Below are 23,084 nucleotides of genomic sequence, written 5' to 3' on the forward strand. Positions count from 1 at the left end.
AAGCCTTATTAATTGACTCCCGCCAGGGTCACGGAGTCGGGCCCGGCCACCACTGATGACCCCCGGACTAGTCCGGCCCGGCACCAGGTGTCCCAAAGCCCTGGGGTGGGCGAGTCATACATATGTCGCCATTTTTATACATACGCAGACCCAATAAAATCAATGGGTCTGTGCATATATCAGTGATTTCTCATGGATCATGTGTCCATGTGGTGCACAAGTGTGTCTGTGTGTTCCACACAGAGACATGTCTGTTTTTCTTCAGCACCACTGATGTCACACGGACCACACAGGGGTGTGATCCATGTGACACATACCGGATAAAACACATGTCTGCGAAATAAAATGATATTTCATACTCACCTGTCTCCAGCGATGCTGTCTTCAGTGCTACTGTCATTGCTTCCAGGCCCACTAATTATGCTCATGAATATTCACTGCTCCGTGGACCTGGAAGCAAGTGTGACCACAGCTCTGGAGACATCATCACCACGGACACCAGCGCCGTGGACAGGTGAGTATAAAATTCCTGCTCTCCGTGTGCTATCACGGATAGCATACGGAGGACACACGTGTGCCAAAATCACAGTGCATGGAGGGCCATACGCACCTTCAACACATCAGTGAAAAACGTGTGTGTTTTTCACTGACGTGTGAAAGACGCCTTAGGCAACTGTATAAAAGTGTTATTTTGCCAACTTACAGGACTATTATGGCAGAAGGCACTACAAAAGGTTGCTTTGAAGATGAGACAGTTCTGACTAAACTGTTTTACGCTAAAGGAAAAAATTGTGGATGCCGGCATGCTGTGTGCTGGCAATACTTTCCCCACAATCTATGGTATTGATTTAGAAACCAGCAGTGTTCACGAATGAAACGCAATGTGAAGTCCATCAGCTAGGAAATATCTGGATATTGATTGTAACAAGTGTCCTCTGAAAGTTGATGAATCATTTGTGATTGTCCCACTTTTACCCAGTAGAGATGCTTTGAGGTAAAGAAAGAATTAGTAATTGATAGCCTCAAACTATTACTAGATGTCTTACAATAAAGCCCACCTTGTCTGCGGAAATTCACTGAAAAATCAAATTAATGAAATGTAATGCAAGTCACTACTACAGGTAGTACAGATGGAAGAGTAGGCAGGAAAGCCAGGGTCCAGTAACAGAAGGACACGTATGGGCACAGGGAGAATTCAGGCATAGTCAGGTCATGATCCGGGTTCATTATGCCAGGAAGACATGTAATAACTTCAGGGAGACTTAAGGCCACTTTACACGCTGCGATAGCGGTACCCACTCCCATCGGTTGTGCGACACGGGCAAATCGCTGCCCGTGGTGCACAACATCGCCCGGACCCGTCACACTACTTACCTACCCTGCGACGTCGCTGTGACCGGCGGTCCGTGCGGCGTCACAGCGACGTCATTAAGCGGCGGCCCAATCAAAGTGGAGGGGCGGTGATGAGCGGGACGTAACATCCCGCCCACCTGCTTCCTTCCGCATTGCGGGCGGCGGCAGGTAAGGTGAAGTTCCTTGTTCCTGCGGCGTCACACGGAGTGATGTGTGCTGCCACAGGAGCGATGAACTACATCGTATGCGCTGCAGCAGCGATATTTGAGAAGGGACCCCCATGTCACCGATGAGCGATTTTGAACGTTTTTGCGCCTATTCAAAATCGCTCATAGGTGTCACACGACATCGCTAATGCGGCCGGACGTGCGTCACAAATTCCATGACCCCAACGACATCGCATTAGCGATGTCGTAGCGTGTAAAGCGGCCTTTAGTCAGATAACGGTCCGGGGTCAAAAGCCAAGAAGTCACAACAGGATCAGGGAGCAGGCAAAGAGAAGTCAAGCAACTGTCTGGGGTCAGAAAACAGAGATCAAGGCAAAGCAAAGACACAGGTTAACAGCACAACTACCAAACCAGAATGTACGACTGGCAAGGTTCTGGGGGAGCATGCTTAGTAAAGAAACAGGCCAATTACCAGAATGATGAAATACTTGAGCACACACCTCCCAGAACCAGAATAGAATCCTGCACAATCACTCAACCTGCCATCTCTGCAGTCCAGAAAACACCGCAGAGCATCTCCAGTGCAAGATGCTCTGCATAGTGGAATTGTGGCATGAAATTGACTTATTATTAATGATCAGGATTATCCTGACTATTCAGTTTAATCTGTGTATCCTGAATACATTTGGAATTAATTTTTCTGCAGTTTTGGGAGTGATTTATCAAAATTGGTGCAAACAAATGGAGGAGGTGCCCATAGCATTTAATAAATTGACAGTTCTCATTTAATATTGAACAGTTCTTTTCCCAAACTCTCATCTTGATAAATCCCCCTCTATATATTTGTTTCTAGCGTCCTAGCGTTGCCTAAGTTGTCTCACTTTATTTAGTTAGACGGTTATTCATGGCTATACTTTGCAAACAATCAATGAATATTTTCAGTAATGTTATATTGTTTCTTTCTAGATGTCTATAAATAGATTCGGCACCGGAGATTGGCACAGATTATAATTCCTTTGAAATGTACAAAGCGAAAAAGACCAAAAAGAAACACAATTATACAGCCCGGAAGAATTATTCTCAGCATTTTACATTACAACAGTCACAAAATGAAGGTATGCTAATAACATTAATAAAATGTTTTAAAAAAAATAATTGTAAGAAGTTTAAAGGGATTTAAATGTGATATACATCTTCAAATAGAATTATTTTTGATTCCTCATTTGCTTGAAAAGCATGGTTAAGCAATTTTTGAAATAGCATTGATTAAAAACTGTCTAGCATTTTGCCCCTGCTGAGTGTCTGTGATGATTTTTGTAGGTTTTATAAAAATGTTACAATGCTCCATGGACTGTGGACATAGGAAAAAGCATGTAAAATATCAAGAAGGTTAGAGAATACAGGCTGCAGAAAAGTGCATAAGGAGGAAATAAGTGCAGCATAGAAGCTGTGTTGATGAGATTAACTGATATAAAGAGTTACTGCATACTCTACAGTCCATTGCAAAACAATTCACAATAATGCAATTTGCAATAATGCCTTTGGTTTCAGCAAAACGTTATCATCAGCGACAAAAGATAAGACGATTCGACCCTCCTAGGTCTTTTTGACATGAGATGAAATGACATAGACAAAAGAACCCTTGATACAAACAGACATCATATCCAGCCTATGTTACAGGGAGAGTCGCTCCAATAACAGAAAAATCGGAAACTTAAGGGTGCTTTACACGCTGCGACATCGCTATCGATATATCGTCGGGGTTACATACTTAGTGACGCACATCCGGCGCCGTTAGCGTTTTCGCAGCGTGTGACACCAAGGAGCGACGATCAACGTTCGCAAAAACATGAAAAATCGTTGATCGTTGACACATCGTTCCTTTTCATAATATCATTGGTGGTGCACGTCGCCGCTTAGTGATGCCGCAGTGACGTTGCTATGACGCCGAACGCACCTCCCCCTTGAAGGAGGGATTGTTCGGCGGTCACAGCGACGTCGCTGAAAAGGTATGTGCGTGTGACGCTGCTGTAGCGATAATGTTCGCTACAGCAGCGATCATCAAATGTCGCACGAATGACGGGGGAGAGTGCTATCGCGCTCGATATCACTAGCAATCGCTAGCGATGTCGCAGCGTGTAAAGCACCCTTTAGATCAGACAGCAAATTGCAGGTTAAATGGTCTGAGAAAGAATTAAGATTTCAAACTTAAACTCAGTACAATTTAACATAGCAAATTTACATTACTAGCCATTATAATCAGTTTAACAAATTGTACAAGGTCCCTACTCAATACCAAGGATTAGAAATGAACTTACCTTCTGAAATTTGAATTCTCCAGCCTCGCTGTATTTTTCCCCTAGAATTTGATTTATAGTGAATACATTCTAAGCAAATCACATAATTAAAAAGCCTAAAATATATGTATAACACTCTGAATCCCCGTTGGAAACTATTGAGCTTGTCTTGAGCACTGTAGTGCAAATATAGCCTTTTAAAGGGAACCTGTCAGGTGCAATATGCACCCAGGACCATGAGCAGTTCTAGGAGCATATTGCATATTGCTAATCCCTGCCTAACCATCCCTGTATACACTCGCATAGATAAAGAGATCTTTAGAAAAAGTATTTCTAAAGATCCTTTATGATATGCTAATGAGTGCAGGAACTAGTTGCATGGGCGTTAGTTCCCCAACTAGTCTGCCCTCTTAGTATGTTAACATGCTAACATGCTATTCAATTCCCAGTATCATCAGCATAGATGTGTGTACCTGTCCATTGTCAGTGCCTCAGACGCTGGGTTTAGGCTCAGTGCTCATGATCAGAAGTTCCACCACTTCTGGTCATGCGCACTATGATGCAGGGTGTACACATCCCGACTTCTGAGAGGTCTACTACGCATGACTGGAAGTGTGCTCATTTGCATATCATATAGATTCTTTAGAAATACTTTTTCTAAAGATCCCTTATCTTTGCTACTATAGCCTTGGACTGTTAGGCAGGGATTAGCAATATGTATCCAGAATTGCTCATGGTTCTGGGTCCAAATTGGACTTGACAGGTTTCCTTTAAATGCCCAAGTGGCATTAACCTATTTGGCAAAATTCAACTCCGCACTTTTACCTATTTGGAGTCTATTTTATATATTTCCTTGTTTTTCAGTTTGCCACTAATGGCCATATTTTAGAGTTTCTAGATGTTTTTGCTTGATTTATCATTCAAAATTTGTCATAAATGTACAACAGACTTTCCGTTGGGGGATTTTAACATGAACATTAGACATTTTTGTAGCATGCGACATTTTGCTGTGGACAATGGCAAAAAAGACTGAAAACAAAAAAATAATAATAGATGTTGCTCAAAATGTATTATCCATGTTGGCCATTTTGATGAATTTGGTGCAAAAATTGTCAGCGAATATGTCAAAATAAAAAAGTGTGTTTAAAAATATTAAATAAATAAATCAAACCTATAGTCTCATTGGTTACATATTAAGGACCAGGAGTGAGTTATGTGGAGTGAGCTATGTCTCAATGCTGAACTCACTACTTCATCTAAGGTATGTAAGGTGGGATAAGGAAATAGCAGGAAAAAAAGAATTTATCAGGTTGAATTTCATTATGCTATCCTTTTATTTTCCCATTAGACAGGCTGCCACCCGAGATGTGTGCCAAATGTGCATGTGTATGGGGTCTAGTGATATAAATGGTAAAAAGTCATCAGTCATTTAAGTTGCAGCTTCACCTTTAAGGGTACTTTACATGCTGTCACATCGTTAACGATATATCGTCGGGGTCACATCGTTAGTGACGCACATCCGGCGCCGTTAGCAACATCGCAGCGTGTGACACCAAGGAGCAACAATCAATGAGCGCAAAAACATGAAAAATCGTTGCTCGTTGACACATCGCTCCTTTTCCAAATATCGCTGCTGCAGGTACGATGTTGTTCGTCGTTCCTGCGGCAGCACACATCGCTATGTGTGACACCGCAGGAACATCTCCTTACCTGCGTCCACCAGCAATGAGGAAGGCGGCATGTTCCGGCAGCTCATCTCCGCCCCTCCTCTGCTCTTGGATGGCTGCCGTGTGACGTAGCTGTGACGCCGCATAAACCGCCCCCTTAGAAAGGAGGCAGATCGCCGGCCAGAGCGACGTCGCAGGAAGGTAAATCCGTGTGATGGGTGTTAGTGATGTTGTGCGCCACGGGCATTGATTTGCCGTGACGCACAACCGACGGGGGCGGGTACGTCCACTAGCAATATCGGTACCCATATTGCAGCGTGTAAAGTAACCTTTACACATTATAGCCCCTGATTCACCATTTGTGGTTTTTATTCAAGTCCCTTTTCTTTTCTTGTCTTGTGCTCTTAGTTGCCATTTTTTTGCGACAAATTTTAAAAAATTGGGCATAAGGCTCTCAAATTTTGTGAAAAATAAAAAATTGCCTTTTTTCATTCTAGTAGCACAAAATCCACATGTTTTGTAAAATGTCACAAAAATTTCATCAATATAACTGGTATACTAAAAAACACTTCTGGAGGGGACACATCTGGAAATCCCAAATGCCACGCGCAATAATGAACATGTAAGGAAGTGGAAATGCTGCCCTAACCCTCCCCTCGAAAAAACAACGTGATTGTTGCAATGAACTGCATTATTCCCATTGTGGTTAAATGTGTGTTACATTAGCATCTCGCATGCTTTCTCAGCGCAGCCCTACTCACTGCATTTACCACTCTGCTTCCAAAATCTCAAATTATCTTCCTGTGCTGCCTTGTGCCCACTGCCAGCTTTGCTCCTAGAGAAACTCCACCTGACTATAGAGAGGGATGGCCAGTCTCTGCAGGAATTTAACCCTGCTGTGTCCTGCAGAGATTTGGATCCCTGGCCAATCCCATTCTAGCATGGCCTATTTAAGGCAGCTCCTCCCTCCACCCTCTGGCCAAACACTGCTTCTTAGTCAGCTTGTCTGCTAATCTCCAGTTCATGCATTTACCCGTTTTGACTTTTCCATTATCAACCCAGCTTGGATACTCATCCTATCTAACCTCACCATTCCTGACCACAGCTTTGTACTCTACCCTTATGCTGCTTGCTCTGACCTAGGACCATCTAACTATGTCTCGGTCTTGCTCTCAATGTGCCTTTGACCCTCGAATCAGCTGCTGCAGTATCGGGCATTGCCCAGGAGTGGTACCTGGTACCTGCAAGGAGCCACGCCTATCCTCACCATCAGAGGTCCTAGTGAAAACCTGGTAGTCATGCCTCTCTAGAGTGAGACTGGCTTGTGGCTTGACATTCACCCTCCAGCATAACATTGTTTTTGTTGTTTGGAATGTACTTAGTTTGGTACAGGTTAGGTTAATGTTTGAGATTGAATCAGGAGTTATGTGGCAAGACAAGACTGTTGCTTCCTCGGAAGTCACAGTTATTTAAACCAAGAGTTTGTGGGTTTTAAACCTAAGGTCCGAGAGTTTGCAAACTCCTGAGTTTCAAGGGAGATCTGTGTGGAGAGAACCGGACTAAGAAAGGACTTGTATTGGAATGATGTGAGTGACCAATGCACTACAGAGTGAGAGGTACCTTAGCTGCTAGGCACATCTTGGTCACCATATTGGGGCACAAATTCTTCAACAGGACATTGAGGGTGCATCACAGTCTGAAGTCTGTGATCCTCAGCGAATGGTCTTTGTATATAATAGCAAAGAGTTATATCAACGCAATCTCTATGACAGAGGCCTTACAGGGGAAGACGAAAGCTCTCATGTTGTTAACTAGACTGAAGTGAGATGAAAGTATGTGGAAGGCAAGCGAAAGGAACTGTTGTGTGATTTAAACAAGAAATGTTCATGCCTGCGTATAGAAGGTGGAGTGTTAAATTGTGCCTACTATCTGTACCATCTGATCCAATCTTGCCAAATCCCAGGGCATTCGACAGTCTACGGAGGCGTATCGCCCAGGAAAAGAGAGCACAAACCTAGGCAGGATCTTCACTTTCATGTAGTGTGGCGGGACATTTTAGAAAAAGTACCACACCCACAGCTACAACTCACAACCACTTTACAAACACAAGATAAACAGGCGATCACACATACAATAGAATTTGTAAAAGGCGTCAACTACAAGAAAAATTAAGAGTAAAAGAAAAATCCAGCTATCGTCCTATCTAATCTGCAGTATGTAGTGGATATCTATCATCCGTCTAATCTATGTAGCGGATATCTATCATCTATCTTTCCATTTATCTCAATACTTAACAATGTTGGAAGTTATCGTAACATCTCCTTCTCTTGCTTTTTTTTTTTCTTTTGGCGCCGGAGGTGTCCAAATGTTTGTCCCTGTAATTATCATCATTTCAAAATGAGGTACTTACATTTTCTTTCACCTGAATTTGAAATCAGCGACATCAAACCAGCAGGCATGCATAATGGCAAATTTCACACATAAACAAGACAATTAAGTGAAAAGATTCTGCCCAAATGAGTTCATTACCTAGAAGAGCTGTCAGACGCGCAGAATATTGCCAGATTGCCTTTATTACCATTTATTTAGTTACAAATTACTGTTTGATGTAAGTATATATGACATTAAGTTAACATTTTAATAGAACATAATCCCAAAAATATTTCCATTATTAAAAGGTATATCTGGAACTTTACAATAAACAACCAATGTGCCTGAGCACTAATGTGGTGCCTTGTGCCTGAGTCGCTACAAATAATAGCTTCATGTGTATCGCAATATGTATAACATGTATTGTCAGCTTTAATGAGATAGAAAAAGGAGAACAAGACGCTTGACCATAAAAGGCACTCACTCCAAGGATATATACAAAGAGTTAAAAAATTATTTTATTAGTGTATAGCATATTAAAAACAATGACAAAATGTGATAAAGTGCACCAAAATGTAAAATAGACACCAAAGACAGTATATAATACCCAGTTTGTCTTCCTAACGGTATAAATAGTTTGCCATAACAATTCACAAAGGTTAGATCTGTATAATATCTAAGACTGAAACAACTCAATAGATATCAAATAACCATTAGAGTTCAGAGGTAGAATAGTTAAGTATAAATAGAGTGACCTAATAATCAAACTATTTTGGTACGCCAGTATCTACAAAACCATCCTGAGCAAATAGCTAAAAGTTGACTAATTACTTGCTAGGGGTAAGAAAATAAACAACCCAGCACAGTGGTAAAAAGAATCTAAATCCACCAATACAGTGCCTATTGTGGCAAATACTTAGCTCATCATAAGGGGGGAGGACCTGGCCCAGCTTTAATGAGATATGCTTTTCTCTGCTGTTCACCATATACACACATTTGCCCACACTCCCTTACTGGGGTTGTTCACCTGAGCTGATAACAAAGCTTGTGTGTGCGCCCTAGAAGGAGATAGGGGAGGAGCTTAGGTGTGAGGTAAATTGAGTTGGAGTTGAAGTCAGAGTGAGCATGTGAGAGGAGTGTAATATGGAGATGGTCCTATCCTGAGGTAACTGTTAAAACCTCTGGAGGGGCCAGCTGCAAATTGGCTGTGGATCAGTCCCTAGGCCACCTGGACTTTCAAGGTCAGTGGCAAACTGATAGATTGATATTAGCCTTTTTATAAGGAGCAGTGAATTTTCCCAGGAGCTCAGTCACATGATTGAGTCTGGAAACTTCTAGAAGAAACAGTGAGTTTTCCCTCAGGATTCAACTTGCATGCTTGCTGGAAGGGATTAAAGATCCATAGTTCTCTTCTTTTGAAAATCCCATGATTTCAAGACACCAATTCCCAGGTAGAGAAGTAGCAGCAGGAGGAACACACTACCACCACACAGCAGAGAAACCAAACTCTTATTGGGGCAGGTCAGACCACCATCATTGTGAATGCTGTAAGGAATATTCTGGACTGTCCTGAAGAGCTACAGTAAGAGGTAAAAGCTCCCCGTCCTGTCTCCGGTTGAATTATTCTCTGCTGCACCATCACTACCCCAACATCCCCAGCCCATGTTGGAAGGGACAAGGGGACAAGCCCCTGGCACTGTGCATCATAACCTAGCCTCTGGGGACCTTCAGCAGTGCACGGCCATACCAAAGCCGAACATCCCAATTGGTGTCACAAACTCTTTAGTTATTTATTTTATTATTTTTCTCTCCCTCTGTTTAATATTATTTTTAATCCCATCACAAATGCCGGTACAGCCACATCGCCATTTGGACCCACCATCGTGACATCAGAGGTCTACCGGGGGCAGCACACTAATAGGCAGGTTGTTGCCACCTACCTGCCTGTTGTGTCCGATGCCGATCTTCTCCAACATGGAGCAGTCACAAAGCTGCTTCCACTAATATCACGACAACAAAGCGGCATCTTCTCTGCTTTGTAGAAAGGGCGGGACTGCCAACGTCATGCTGATTGACAGCCTGCTTCCTGCTACCGAACTGGAAGAGTCGGCTGTTAATCAGAATGAAACTGGCTGTCCCCCCCTGTCTACTAGGCAGATCGGAAAAAAAGCCTCTGCTCTGTTGATGAAGCCAATGTATCGCTGGTAGGAGCCGTCTATGACTACCCTGTGCAATCAAAGTGCAGCACAGGGCACAGCTGGCAGGTAGGTAGCAACTACCTGCCTTTAAGTGCTAAATAATATTTTAATAATAATATAAAAAAGTCCCAGGAATACCCTTTAAGAATTGATAAGGAAATATTTTTTTCTGTTTCTTATGGGAGTAGGGGCAATATAATAAAAATCATAATGACATCCCAGTACTGGTTTACACCTCCATTTTTAGCCTATTTAGGACAATCATATAAACTCAGTAATATGATTATTTTTTCAGTGCAGCCAGATAGTACTAAAAATGTGCGCATTTTACATATACTTTCCAATTTCTATAATAAGAAACAAATCTTGTAATACACAAATGGGTTTTCCAAAACTCTCGCTTACCACCTGAGAAGAGAGGAGAGATGATAAGTCTTTAATCACAGTGGAGCTCTTGCATGGACCCCATTAATCACAAGCATGCATACTAGAGTTGAGCACGGTTCGTGGTTCGAGGTTCGCCAGTTCTAGGTTCGAGTGATTTTGGGGGGTGTTCTAGATCGAACTAGAACTCGAGCTTTTTTGCTAAAAGTTCGGCGGAGCGCTACGTCATTTTTTTTAAAGATTTATTTTTACAGCACTGTGATGTCAGGCAATAAAAATACAGGGAAGCCCATTTTGTTTTTAGTTATTTAAATAAATAATTAAAAAAATATATATGGGCTCCAACTGCATTTTTTGTATTGCTAGCTAAGGGTAATCCAAGCAGCTACTGGCTGCTAACCCCCACTGCTTGGTGTTACCTTCACTAGCAATGGAAAATCCAGGGAAGCATTTTTTATTTTTTTTGCCAAAAAACTACAAAAAAAATGACGCGATCTTCGCCATATTTTTGTATGTTAGCCAGGTACAGCAGGCAGGTACGGGCTGCCCCCAACCCCCAGCTGCCTATTTGTACCTTGCTGTGAACTAAAAATATAGGGAGCCCTATTTTTAATTATTTCATGAATTTCATGAAATAATTAAAAAAAACACGACGTAGGCTTCCCCCCATATTTGTGTGCAGCCGGGTATAACTAGGCAGCTGGGGATTGGATCCGCAGCATAGGTTAGCCCAAACTTTCTGGGCCCCTCTGCTGCGAATTGCAGTCCGCTGCCGTCCCAGAAAATGGTGCTCTCATAGAAGCGCCATCATCTGGCGCTGTATCCAACTCTTCCAGCTGCCCTGATGCCGGTGGCTCACTGGGTAATAATGATTTCAGTTGATAATATACAGCTAGCCCTAACCCAATTATTACCCAGCGAACCACCCGTCACCAGGGCAGCTGGAAGAGTTGGATACAGCGCCAGAAGATGGCGCTTCTATGAAAGTGCCATTTTCTGGGGAGGCTGCGGACTGCAATTCGCAGCAGAGGGGCCCAGAAAGCTCAGGCCAACCAGTGCTGCGGATTCTAATCCCCAGCTGCCTAGTTTCTAAATTGAAAATTTTAAAATTCTAAATTGAAATTCATGAAATAATAAAAAAGGGATTCCCTATATTTTTGGTTCCCAGCCGGGTACAAATAGGCAGCTGGGGGTTGGGGGCAGCCCGTAGCTGCTTGCTGTACCTGGCTAGCATACAAAAATATGGCGAAGCCTACATAATTTTTTTAGGGGGCAAAAAACTCCTGCATACAGTCCTGGATGGAGTATGCTGAGCCTTCTAGTTCTGCAGCTGCTGTCTGTCTGTATGGAGGAGAGCAGACAGCAGCTGCAGAATGACAAGGTTTAGCATGCTCATTCACTAGTGTATGCAGGAGAACAGACAGCAGCTGCAGAACTACAAGGCTCAGCATACTCCATCCAGGACTGTATGCATGGAGATTTTTGCACACCAAAAAAATGACGTGGGCTTCGCCATATTTTTGTATGCTAGTTGGGTACAGCAAGCACCTACGGCTGCCTCCAATCCCCAGCTGCCTATTTGTACCCGGCTGGGAACCAAAAATATAGGGAAGCCCGTTTTTTTTAATTATTTCACTTATTTCATGAAATAATTAAAAAACAAACTACGTGGGCTTCGCCCCATTTTTGTTTCCAGCCAGGTACAAGGCAACTGAGGATTGGAATCCACAGCACAGGTTAGCCCGAGGTTTCTGGTCGCCTCTGCTGCGAATTGCAATCCGCAGCCGCCCCAGAAAATGGCGCTTTCAAAGAAGCGCCATCATCTGGCGCTGTATCCAACTCTTCCAGCTGCCCTGATGCTGGGTGGCTTGCTGGGTAATTATGAGTTAATACTAGCTTTGTTTTACTAGCTAATATTAAGTCAGAGATTGTTAATGTCAGGCAAGTTTGACCCAGCCATTAAGAATCTCCAATAAAGGGTTAAAAAAAAGACACCACACAGAGAAAAAAATACTTTAATAGAAATAAATACATAGACACATTAGAGACTCCATGTTTATTACTCCCTCTTATCCCTCCACGATCCTTGGTCTTCTGTCTTCTTTCTCCTTCAGCCCATGCAGCTCTGCTCCATGAGCAGCACAGCATGGAAAAAAAGACGCTGCTGCTCCCCGTGCAGTCTTCACTCCGTGAGTGATCAGTGCTGCTGGCTGTTAGCGGTAATGTTACCACTGACAGACGGTTACCATAGCAACGGTGCTCCGATCATGTGATTCCCAGTGCCACTGTTAGCAGTGACGTCACCGCTAACAGGCGCGTTGCTATGGCAACGGTGATCTCCGTTATTGACCGGTTGTGTCAGCCGGTCCCTAACAGAACAGCGAAGCAGAACGGGGAGTCGACCGTGTGCCAGAGCATGTCGCCGTTACACGGTGATACACACACGTGCACCGTGTACCGGAGAGATGACAATGACAGGACCTAGCATGACGTCAAAGCTATGTGACCAGTCTGTAGCCAATGAGATAATAGACACGTGACTGGTCACATGGTTATTTTGACGTCACGATAGGACCTGTCATCACTGCTGGTTCCCGGAGGACGCAGAGATCATCGGGAGGAATAGTGACAGGAGACAGAGTGCAGGATGGATCGCGGGCACCGGTAAGTGTTATGGCAATGTTTATTAACTGTATGTGTACATTTATAATGTGTTTTTATGTGTTTGTGATTGCCTCCCATTGTTTCCTATGGGGTTCGAGTGGTTCGCCAAACCGGTTCGCTGAACCGGACTCGAACGTGACCTCCGTTCGGCGAACCAAGCTCGAGCCGAACCGCGACCGGTTCACTCATCTCTAATGCATACTCATCTGCCGTTTTCTTCTATTGGAGAAAAAGAGGACCACCAAGAATTAGACACCTATCACTTATCTTGTGGAAGCCCCTTTAAAGTCAAATTGGTGAATTTATGTAGTCTGGCATTTTATATGGTAGTCTTGAACTAAAAACCTACTGGAGTAATGTGTGCCAAAGGTCTGAAACAATTTACAAGCTATTGAAAGGAATTTTAATTAATAGTGGTCCCTTGATTAATGGGTCTAATAATTCATCCTTTGAAAAAGTCAGTGTTAAATATTGGAAAGGCATATATCTGTCTACTTGATTAAATGGTTATGCTCATTGAGTCTATGGAAAAGAGATTTGTTCAGCAAGTAGAAGATTTTAATAGGGGAGGAATTTATAGTAGACACTATATTGATCAAGGCTTCCCACCGAGACCTCAGCAGTGACCAATGTGATGCGTGGCCTTCCTTAGACGAGTGCTTCTGAAATGCAGGACGGCATCACCAGTGAGCCTCCAGCTGGGTCGTGAAGAGCAGGAGGCTACTCTCTTTGTTTTCTGTGAAATGATTATATTCTGCACATTTACCATACTTTTAGGCTTTAATTACCACTTAGAACCAAAAAGTTCTGCATGTTTGGTATCCCCATGTTCATACTTACGTGGAGAATCATATTGCCAGGTAATTTTTACTGTATAATAAACAAATAATTATTGCAGAATTTTTTTCCCAATTTGCTGTACTTGGATTTTTTCCCTGATTTTCAGTACAATATATGATAAAATGAACGGTGTCATGTAAAAGTACAACTCATTCCTCATAAAAAAAAGCCCCATATGAGTATGTCAACTGGAAAAAAAAGTCATTGCTCTTGGAAAAGGGTAAGGAGAAAACTAAAATATTTTATAGTGGATATGTTCAGAAAACTGATGGCACTTCCTGACAGACAAATGTGAACAGGTGCAAGCTGAACATGATATATACTCTATATAAACACCTGGACTCTGAGATGCTAAAGCATGCATACATGAATACAGGAATTTGGACCTGCATTACTACTAATGAAATAAATTTAAAAATTGAGACACTAATCTCACAGGAAAGGCTAGCTTTATGTGAGTTCAGCAGCCAACTTCAAGGCGTATCACTTATGCTGTGTCCCTACCTAAATGTCTCTACTTGGGCTCAATAGCCTACAATTTTATGGACGGGCAGGACCCTACTAATAAGAAATCAAAAATTGCCTTAACCTGGTGGGAAGGAGTGCTCAGTCAGAACAAGAGCCTATAATCTGAAATGAGAAAACTGATAGCACCTCCTAACAGACAAATGTGAACAGCTGCAAACTGAACATGAAATATACTCTAACAAATAAGCACCTGCACTCTGAGATGCTAAGGTGTGCAAACCCTGAATATAGGAATTTGCCAATGCAGTACTGCTAAGAAAATGAATTAAAAAATTGAGCACTTAGCACTTGAGCACTCAGTCTCACCAGCCTAAGGCGATTTTTAATTTCCTATTAGCAGGTTCCTTCCCTCTCATAAAATTGTTCAGTCTAGGTATAGGCATTAACCCCTTCACACCCGGGCAATTTTCCGTTTTTCATTTTCGTTTTTTCGTCCCCTTCTTCCGAGAGCCATAACTGTTTTATTTTTCTGTAAATACTGCCATATGATATTTTATATTTTGTGGAACAAGTTGTACTTTTGAATGCCACCATTCATTTTACCATATAGTGTACTGGAAAATGGGAAAAAAATTCTAAATGTGGAGAAATAGTGAAAAAAGTGACATTCCACAATGATTTTTTTTTTTTATTTACCATGTTCCCTATATGGTAAAACTGACATGTCAGTATGATGCCTCAGATTGGTATGAGTTTGTAGATACCAAACATGTATAGTTGTACTTTTGTCTAAGTAGTGAAAAAAAAAATCTGAATTTTGCCCAAAAAAAGAATAGCGCTTTTGTCACCATTTTCCGAGGCCAATAGGGTTCTATTTTTTTGGGATCTGGAGCTCAGTGATGGCGTTTTTTTTTGCAGCTCAAGCTGATAGTTTTAAATATACCATTTATTTTGATCGCCGGTTATTGAATTTTAAAACAATGTCGCGGCGACCAAAAAATGTAATTTTGGCATTTTGAATTTTTTTCTTTCTGTGTCGAGTACCGATCAGATTAACTGATTTTCTATTTTGATAGCTCGGGCATTTCTGAATGCGGTGTTACCAAATATGTGTATTTTTTTAAAATTCTTTTATTTTCAATGCGGCAAAAGGGGGGTGATTTTAACTTTTAGGTTTTTTATTTTTTATATTTTTTAAAACTGTTTTTTACATTTTTTACTGATTTTACTAATCCCCCTAGGGGACTTTATGGCTACACTATCTGATCACTTCTGATCAGAGCGATGCTTCAGCATCGCTCTGATCAGGAGAAATGCTCATCTCATGTGAGTGCAGGCGCTCTGTCGGCTCCACAGAAAGTGAGTCATGGTAGCATCAGGGGTCATCAGCTGACAACGCGCTACCATGACAACACATTGGCGTCACAAGCTGCTGATGGCAGCGGGGAACGGCGTGATCCCCGCCATAACCCTTTAAATTGTGCTTAGTGTTAGCGCGATCAAAGGGGTAAATAGGCGCACATGTCTGCTGGTCAAATCAGCAGACATGTGTGGAATACCTCAGGCCTGACGCTGGAGCCCACAGTAACTGGAGGGAGATAACCAAGGAGGATGTACCAGTACGTCCTTGGTTGTTAAGGGATTAAGACACAGACCCAGCATGTCTGCTGGGCTCACATAAAACTGCCCTTTTTATGCTCAAAGAGTCTCAATTATTACATTTATTAATATGTTATGAGAAGTAAAGTATCCTTTCTCATTTTGAATGTATGAATAAAAATAGCCAAAATTTAATTTTTACATATACTTCTAAAGAAAAATATATGTTAAAGAAGGTTTATTCAACACCTTTGCATTGTGTATGAGCCACTTGACTATTGGCCTGCAGTATAGACAAGAAAATTAAAGCATTTCTAAAAGAGACACAAAAACAGGATTTTCCCTATTGATTTCTTCAGTTAAAAATCACATGTGCAGTTCCAGTTCAAGCTGACAAGTATCTCACGTATCGCATGCCCTTAGTCATAGAAATAATTCACCTTAAACTATGACTACATTTAAACCAATGATAACCTATCATATGTGAACAACCACATAATATGCATAATTAATTTAGAAACATCTGTTATACACAGCATTGCTATAAACAATATTATCATCTTCAATACATATACCTTGCATCATTTCTATAATTTAACCCATTAGGTATTTGGTCTTTAACAGCAAATTCCAGTACATTTCTGGCTTAACTTATTTTTTACGCCAATCACTTCCCATTTTGAGGAAAGTAAATTTTTCTTTCCCATAAAAAACAAATCACTAATACTATTAGGTTTCTCTATTAAGTGCTTGTTGTGCCTGAATAAGTATTATTACCATTTAAGATATTATGTATGTGTTCAGTGTCACACATGGATTAGGGGAGGTGCGGCATTAGGCCAAATATACAACAAAACACACTTTAACAAAGGTGGGTCTAGGCGCTAGTGAGAGGGAAGATGGACACCTCCTCACTTACCTGCCGCTGTACCCTGCACTCCTAGCCAGTTTGTGTACAGGTTTCTCACTTGTCACTGAGCCGGAACCTGAGGCCCTGAGATAAACCTCCAATAGACCCTGGCTAGAGAGTGGGAAGGTGACGGAAGCTAGCCCCACCATTGCACTGAAACAACACACTGGAAAAGGAAGGCCGACAGGGGGAAAACACCACAATAGAATGCTGCAGTCAGAACCAAGGAGAAAGAAGGAAGGTGATCCAGCTCAACTGGGGCAAGGTCCGGCATGCACGGATAACAGTCTGGCAGTGCAAGGGTCCAATAGAAGAAGAAAAAATCCAGCTTCCGGAGTTGTAGTAAAACTATTACAAACTTTTATTGAAGAACGTCAAAATTAATGTGATGACAAGGACAAAAATAGGGAACCCATATACGGCATAAGGCTACCTAGCTTTATGCAGTATATGGGCTCCCTATTTTTGTCCTTGTCATCACATTAATTTTGACGTCCTTCAATAAAATGTTGTAATAGTTTTACTACAAGTTGGATTTTTTCTTCTTCAGTCAGAACCAAGACTGCAGCCACACCAGCAACTCCAAGAGAGAGTTTCCCCCATCTTCTTTCATCTCCAAGAACAGAATTCTAATGAATCAAGAATAACCGGCACCCTCTGCTGGTAGTAGAGGGTATATAAAGGGACTGGGAGTGGTCCCAAACCAGAAACACCAGGGATGGTAATTGGCCTGCTTGCTGTCAAGGAATACTGCCATTAACACTGTAACTGTCAAAGGAAAGGAAAACAGATCTAAATAGCAGAGTCTCACAGGGGAAAGTGAGACTCAGTCCAAAAACCTGTCATTAAACTGCTAAAGTAGAGAGACGACTGTGACATTCAGACATGTTTTTTAAACTTCCTAATGGTGCAGCATACATAAAATAAATTGCACTCTGTGAAGTAATGCAGTGTGCAATGTGTTCAGTATCACAATTCATAAAGCTACCGTATTTATCATTTTTTGAGGACTTTCCATAGTTTTATATGTAGTGTAAATTGACAAATATTACACTTGTTTTTTCACTTTCAATTATACTTATAGAAACCTTATTTGACAGGTCTTTCTGTTGCTGCTATGTTCTTTGTATAAACTAGGGTATAAGTGATTGGCTAATGAGGAATCTCATTTGGCCATAATTTTATATCCCTGATCAAGATTTTTTTTTAAACTCCTGATGTAAAATAGAAGAGTATTTTTTTATTAAAGATTTAATTTAATGGAACTGGAGACTATATGGTGTACAGAAAGTCAACAGCAATAAAACTGCTGGCGAACAGCTGTCACCCAGAACATAAAATTACGGCAGTTCCATATAATGCATTTAATCGTGCACGCCGTATTTGTTCTAATCAAAAAAATTTCAGTAATAAGTAAATAATAATAAAAATAAACTTATTACAAGTAGATTGAAGGCACGTGGCTATAACAGAAGCAATATTAATAATTCTTGAGAAAAAATTAAAAAAAAAAAATTGTTAAATACAAAAAATAAAAACACTAATAATAACACAAATAACCTACTGACATCATATGTAACTGCACATGTGATATTTTTACAAATAAATTAATAAATAAAATTCTGTTTTTATATCTCTTCTTCGAATGCCAATTCCTTTCCCATGAATTTTCTTGAAAAATTACGCTATTTACATACTGTATAATGATTTCTATAGGTAATAATTAGAGATGAGTGAATCCGAGATTCGGTGTTTGGTGTTTGTACCAAGCACAGACTTTACAAAAAAAAAAGAAACAGAGTTCGGGTTTGGAGTTCGGGTGCTTAACAAATGAACACTACTCTAGCGAGTATTGGGTACGTTCGATGCGCAAGCTACTTGCAGGGTCTGAATGGCTCGCACTGGGGGTAACAACCACGTGATCGGATGTAGTGTGCACCAAACAAAAAAATGAAAAAACCCTACCTACCCTCCCCCGGAAGTGATCTGTTTATGGCTGGCTGCATGCGGGCAGTGACCAGAACTGTCCAATTAGTGACATCCATTGGGGTTCAAGTCAAGTCCAGGTGCTAAACCAAACTTATCTGAAGTCCGGCTGAACTTCCATGTGTTCGCTCATCTCTAGTAATAATACTATTAAAAGTAAAACCTTGTTTAAACTTTCCAATTTTAATAGCTTTCTTGAAAGCACTAGCTGCTAACTTCAGCTCTGGATTACCCAAAAGGGAAATTTAGAGGCTAAAAGGCAATTGTACTGAGGTTAGGGACTTTATAGAAAAGGCAGTTATTAACAAGGTTCATGGAAATAAATTGTGATAAATCCTTTGTGAAAAAAGCCATAAATGAGATAGGAAGATAGCAGAAAAATATGAAGGCTAAGGAGAGTAACAGAATATGTGAACAACAGTTAAAACCTATCTTTATTAGGGCTTTTCCCATAAATTGTAAGGTCTGATTGAAGAGATGGTGACATTAGCTAAGTTTTCTGTAATTATCACTAGAGATGAGGGAGCGTGCTTGGCACTGTTCGGTACCTGATCAAGTATCCGGGTACTCGGGCACCATGCTGGATTCCCGCGCTGCATGTTTCGCGGTTGATTTTCAGCCACTAAACATGCAGTGATTGTCTGCCAATCATGGTAATGCTGTAACCAGATTGGCTACTGGCATTACTGTGATTGACTGGCCGCATAGCATTATCGGGTCTATATAAGACCCTGTGACGCCATGCTCCATGCATTGTACCGAGAAATAGTGAAGGAAGAGCTTCTGCTAGAGAAAGGACAGCGTGTAAGAGCATTTTATAGCCTTACAGTTCTTGTTGGTGCAACGTTAAACAAACAATCATTGTGAGAGCTAATTCAAATAGATTATAATCGCTAATAATACTGCTTTAAATTGGAATTAATGTAAAGGTAAAAAAAATGTTTATTTCATCTGAAAATTAAAAACACAGGAGGGGGATGCGGGAAACGTCTGGGACGACAATGACCATTTTGCACGCAATGGTGCTTTGTCGGGTCCTGGGTGTCAGGACCCTATGAAGCACCGCTGCATATGAAAGAGGTGTTAAGCCCCTGCAGCGGATCGAACCACTTGGATCCGGGGGTGGTGATTACTCGTGGCTCGAGGGTCTCTGGACCTGGAGGCTAGGGGCCACACTCAAATGGAAAAGGGGGTATTTACAGAGGATATGTATATAAATAGTTTGTGACGCCACCCGTGGTGTACGGTAATTGGGAGTACCGCCGCTGCCATTGGGGAGTACCCGGGGTGTTTGAGTGGGGCAGCAAGATTCCCCTACCCTCCACGGGTAGGGGAGGAGGCCCTGGGACTCTGGATTGTGCTATGGTATGCAGGGGGAGCGCAGGCTCGCTGGTTGCAGGGGTCAGTCGGGTACTCACTCAGCAATAAAGCAGATGCTGACAGTCTCTGACTGCCCTTGTCTCATGAGGGGAGATCGTCCAGGTCCCGTCTCCTGCAGCACTGCCTGGTGGTCCGTGACCTGCCTCCTGGCACAAATTTAGAGTGTCCTTTGTGGACCATCAGCTTGGAGCTTTCTGGGCCCCACTCCTCACTGTGGATAAGTGAAGGAGCCTGCTCTCAGGGGCTCACTCTTGGGATTTCAAAGGGCCGCTTGCTAGGAAAGCCATATCCCCCTTATTGCACTAGTGCCCCCGATCTCTGTGCTTGGTGGGAACAGTCCATATAGGCCCTGTCCTCCGTAGGTTAATTGCGGGGTCGCCTGAAGCTTCTCCCCGATCTAGGGTCCGTGTACCCCGATGTGCTTTTGGCCCCGGACAGGTGATTAGGCCCAGGCTGCTGACTGTCCTCCAAGACAGGTCCCAGGCACCTAGTCTCAATCCCCTGCGACCGGGGATCTGACTCCTTTAGGTCCAGACCACTGTCTGCGACCTAGTCTGCTTCTCCCCTGGGAGCTACAACTCCCAGCTTCCTCATAGCTCCTCACAGCTCAAGGCTACCACTGAACTAACTTGACACCTCCCACCTCCCTGCCTGACCCCTAGGTGGGCGGCCCTATTCCTGCTTAAGCAGCCCACTGGTGTGCCTGACAGGTGTGGGGCAAGGTGTATGTAGGATTTGTGAATGCTGGTGGAGGCAGTACTGCAGGCTAAGTTCCCAGAACCATGGGGGAGTTGAATCCTGCACTGTAGAAAAAGAGCGTGCAGAACCCTGTGACGACCTGAATAGTCCAGGGCATCACACAGTCACTGTTGTCCCAAACATTTTCCACATCCTCTGCCTGTGATTTTAATTTTCAGATTAAATTAAGAAGTTTTTTCTTACGAAAGGTGAGTGCCACCAGTCTTCCTTTCTTTTTGCTGGATATGGATTTGTTTGCTGTTTGCAATGTAGAGCACCACCCTGTTTGGATCTGATATTGAATAGACTTTTCTTTCCTTTGTGGATTTAGTGTAAGGTTAGCTTCTGGAGTAGGCATAGTGTATTGGAGGCATCCAGAATTGGATTATTGGGTTACAGACCTACGTACAACCAAAGGTCCTTTCATGGGCAAGTGAAATAGATTTAACTGTCTAATAATATTCTCTTAGCTACATTTAGTGCAGGGAGAGCTGCTGGAAAAGGAACAGCATATTAGAGGCATCTAATCAGAGATTTTTGCCTTATATTCTTTGGTGCTGCCACATATAAAAGTTCTTCCAAATAGAATCTATTCTCTAATAAAACTGCTCTTAGCTGTGTACTGAATTTAAAATGCGCAAAGTGTGAAGTAAGGAATGGGGAAGTAGACATCCTGTTGATGGTCATGCACACAGAGGCCGTGGCCGGAGGGCAAACTGGGCCTGCTACTGAAGCACACCAAACACAGTCATCATCTAGACCTAGCTTACCCTCAGATTTTGCAGGGGGTTGCGAGACATCACTGTTGAACCCAAAACAGTGTGAGTAGGTGGTGAGTTAGAGGGCAGATAATACCTCCAATCTGCTTGTCAGCACCACCCTGTTTTACACACCATCCAGTCTCAATGCCAAGAGTCTGGACCACACAATCCTCACCTTGATTCTCCTTCCTCCCACCATGTAGAGTCCCTGTAAACAAATTATACCACACTTGGACACTTCGAGGAGCTGTTTACTTTTACTTTTATGGCTTCTTCTTGTCTCTCACCGAGCATGCTTTAAGACAGGCATGAGGAGATCATGGGCAATGATGCACAAATATTTGAGCAGCTATGGTCAGAAGAAGGTAATGCTGAAGAATGGCAATTACAATCTCAAGAGGTGGATGATCATGAGACACATTTGCCAACAAGTCATGTTAAGTGAACAAGTCAGGAGACCAGAGAATGGAAGTGGAAGACAAGGTAGTGAATAAGGAAGTCACTGACCCCTGTCTAGGACGCAGGCACCAATGCCTCCTTTCCTGCACCTGTTTTGCAACCATCAACATCAACCACATCCACATTCTTGTCCCAGTGCAGCATTTAGCTGTCTGGCCTTGGAACACAAGCATAAATACGCAGCCACCCAACCACAAGCCCAAACACTAAACAGGTACATTTTCAGACTGTTTACCATGGAAATATTGCTGTTTAGGTTTGTGGACATGGAGGCTTTCCTCAGCCTGATGGTGGTGGCCATACCTCAGTACTTGGTCCCAATCTGTCACTATTTCTTCTGGTTGCCATCCCTGCCTTACACACGCACATGTCCCATAACATCTCTCCTGCCCTGACTAATGAAGTTACTTGGAAGGTCCACTTAACCACCGATAGTGCCTTGGACCACCAATGAGTTGAGAGGAGGGAAACACACATCAGGTCTAACAGAGGCAGAAGGTCTGGGACAGTTTAATTGGATCCTTAGCGCCAGGGCCCTGATTTGCGGGGTATTATGATAAGGAGGGAAACATTTCTGAAGATGGTGAAAGAGTACCTAGTTGACCGTACAAGTGTCCTCTGTGATTGCGCTGTGCTGTAAAGGGCCATTTACATGCTGCGACATCGCTAACGATATATCGTCGGGGTCACGGTGTTTGTGACGCACATCCGGCGCCGTTAGCCACATTGTAGCGTATGACAGGCAGGAGCGACCTTAAACGATCGCAAAAGAGACAAAATCGTTGGTATATGAGAGGTCGCTCATTTTCCAAAAATCATTGTCTCGTACATAGCGAGGTTGTT

The 23,084-nt window shown here is 42.5% G+C and overlaps 1 protein-coding gene across 3 annotated transcripts in view; it reads left to right on the plus strand.

Moving 5' to 3' along the window:
- The window catches only part of HTR1F (5-hydroxytryptamine receptor 1F), a 417,661-nt gene that overhangs the window by 373,756 nt on the left and 20,821 nt on the right, over positions 1-23,084 (plus strand). For all 3 annotated transcript variants that reach the window (XM_075333085.1, XM_075333084.1, XM_075333086.1), the window contains one exon: positions 2,487-2,635. The gene's annotated coding sequence lies outside the window, so the exon portion shown is untranslated. The remainder of the gene's footprint in view (positions 1-2,486; positions 2,636-23,084) is intronic.

The sequence above is a fragment of the Anomaloglossus baeobatrachus genome, chromosome 2 (assembly GCF_048569485.1).
Source record: "Anomaloglossus baeobatrachus isolate aAnoBae1 chromosome 2, aAnoBae1.hap1, whole genome shotgun sequence".
NCBI classification, from domain to species: Eukaryota; Metazoa; Chordata; class Amphibia; order Anura; family Aromobatidae; genus Anomaloglossus; species Anomaloglossus baeobatrachus.